Source organism: Pseudorca crassidens, chromosome 18, assembly GCF_039906515.1.
Source record: "Pseudorca crassidens isolate mPseCra1 chromosome 18, mPseCra1.hap1, whole genome shotgun sequence".
Lineage (NCBI taxonomy): Eukaryota > Metazoa > Chordata > Mammalia > Artiodactyla > Delphinidae > Pseudorca > Pseudorca crassidens.
In genome coordinates, this window is record NC_090313.1 from 56719851 (window position 1) to 56722422 (window position 2572).

The following is a 2572-nucleotide window of genomic DNA, read 5'->3' on the forward strand; positions in this document are numbered from 1 at the left end:
TTGGAACATGCTGCTTAATTTCTTCATCAAAAGGCCCTCCCTTGTTTTGTGCATATTTGTTCAATGGAATTACCTTGCAGCTCTAGCTATGCCACACTGGTGATTGCTTTAAAAGATGTATTACCTTCTCTTTTCTAATGACTCTTCACTCTTTCCCTGGGTACTACTGTCATATGATTTTAAATATTATCTGTATGCTGATGATGCCCAAATCTCAAATCTCAAATCTCCATCCCTGATTTTCGCTTGACTTCCAGACTTTTATATGCAACTTCCCACTTGATGTATCCATTAGGATGAGGAACAGAAATCTCAAACATGAGCCTTTTAAAAACAACTCTTGATTTCCATCCTATACCTATTTCTCTCAGAAGCACTTGCTCAAGCCCCAGATCTAGGATTCATCCTTGATTATTTCTTTGCTTCTCCATCAGCAACTGCTGTCCAACTGGCCTCCAAAATGAATAATGAACAAGTAAAAACTTAAATTAATATTAATTAACATAGTGATAAGTGTCATGAAGACTATGAATCGGGGTGATATTAGAGGAAGGAGTGGGGTTGTACTTTTGGTAGGGTAGTCAGGGAAAGCCTTTTTAAAAAATATTTATTTATTTTTGGCTGCATCGGGTCTTAGTTGTGGCACACGGGATCTTCATCGCAGCGTGCGGGCTCTTTGTTGCGGTGCACAGGCTTCTGTCTAGTTGTAGCGTGTGGGCTGCAGAGCGCATGGGCTCTGTAGTTGTGGTGTGTGGGCTATCTAGTTGTGGCTCACAGGCTCTCTAGTTGTGGCGCACAGGCTTAGTTGCCCCATGGCATGTGGGATCTTAGTTCCCCAACCAGGGATTGAACCCGTGTCCCTTGCACTGGAGGGTGGATTCTTAACCACTGGACCACCAGGGAAGTCCCAGGGAAAGCCTCTTTAGGAAGGTGAAAATTCTGTCATCTGGACATCTGGATGGAGATGTCCATTCCAGGCAGAAGCAACAACCCTAAGGAAAGAAAGAAGGCTGCTTTGAATGAGGGGGGAAGTACCATAACCTCTGGTTGCAAAGGGAGATAGGAGTCAACTCATATGGGACACTTTAAGCCAAAATAAGGACTTTGGAGTTTACCTACCCAAGTGCAATAGCAAGTCATCAGCAGGCTTTAACCTGGGGATGACAAGATATATTTTATTTTTAGAAGATCACTCAAGATCCTCAGACAACATGAGCTGAATTCAGTTGCTTCCTTCCATTACCATCACTTCCACACACAGATACTATTGATCCAACTGAAAACACACAGAAATGCTGTGTAAAAGCACAGAGCAATAATAGAGAACACATAATCAACTCAGAAGAAGGAAGGAAAGAAAAGGAGAGCAAGGAAGAGAAAAGCCTTAAGAAACCAAGATGAAAAAAGAACTCAAACACTGAGTGGTAATTCTAATAACTGTTGAGAGAGAAGCCCAAGGCGGCATGGGTATGGATATCAGCCCTGGATGCTAGGGCTGGGAACAGAGTCAGATGGCGGTGGGAGTGGGGTCGTAGGAGGGGTGTGTTCTACCCTGAAGGTAGGAAAAGGAGATATGGCCCAGGGGCAGTGTGAGGTAGGAAAAAATTCCTGCACAGAGCAAAGTTCCTGAAAGAATTTCCCTGTCTGGATAAAGAGGACTAGAAGAGCTCTACCCATCAGCTCAGGGAAGAGAAAAGGAAACTTACAAATTGCTGGGAATTTAAATGGAAAACAAATAAAATCTTTCGTGAAATTGAAACCCCACACAAGAAATGGCATCAGAAGTTACAATGCATAGGGAGTGTAATAAACTCAAGCCAAGAGGATATTATAAAAATTTCTCCACTACTGCTGAACCCCTGAAGCCCAAGCAAAAGTGAATGCAAAATTGAGCCACAAGGGAGTGCCTGACTTACATGGGGAAAACAACCCCAGTTTAACAAGCGTTCACAATAAAAAATTACAAACCACACAAGAAATAAAACCATTTGAAGGAGAAGAGCAGACACAACCATTAATAAACTTAATACCACACATTGTAGAGTAGTTGACAAAATCTAAAAGAGATTATAAAATAAGAATGGAAACTAAAATCAAAGAGCTGGCACTAGGAAAAAGAAGAGACACGTTGAAAACAAAAACCAAACACATACTGCTTTAAACATTAAAAAAATTACTTATTCCATAACAATCTTAAGAAAGAAGCACAAAGACAGAGGTCTCACACTTCCTGACTTCAAAACATATTACAGTGCTCGCTATGGCAGCACATATACTAAAATTGGAATGATACAGAGAAGATTAGCATGGCCCCTGTGCAAGGATGACACACAAATTTGTGAAGCGTTCCATGTTTTTCCAGGCCTTAGCGAGAAGACAGCAACATCCTAGAGGGCCCACAACAATGATCAGTTGCCAGAGCCGCCACCGCCAGTGTCTCAGACCTCACAGTGAGCCACAGCGACCCCCCTGCCTTCACAGGTGACCCTCCGACACTAACAGGTCCACCCACCCACAGCCCATCACCTTCTGCATTTCCTCCGTGACCTCCTGCTTCAACTCTTACTCTTAC

At 42.7% G+C, this 2572-nt stretch overlaps 1 non-coding gene across 1 annotated transcript; it reads left to right on the top strand.

Moving 5' to 3' along the window:
- The first annotated feature begins 2251 nt into the window (after positions 1-2251).
- Positions 2252-2358, top strand: LOC137211499 (U6 spliceosomal RNA). The gene has a single exon (XR_010937106.1). It is a non-coding gene; the product is annotated as a U6 spliceosomal RNA (small nuclear RNA).
- Positions 2359-2572: the final 214 nt, after the last annotated feature.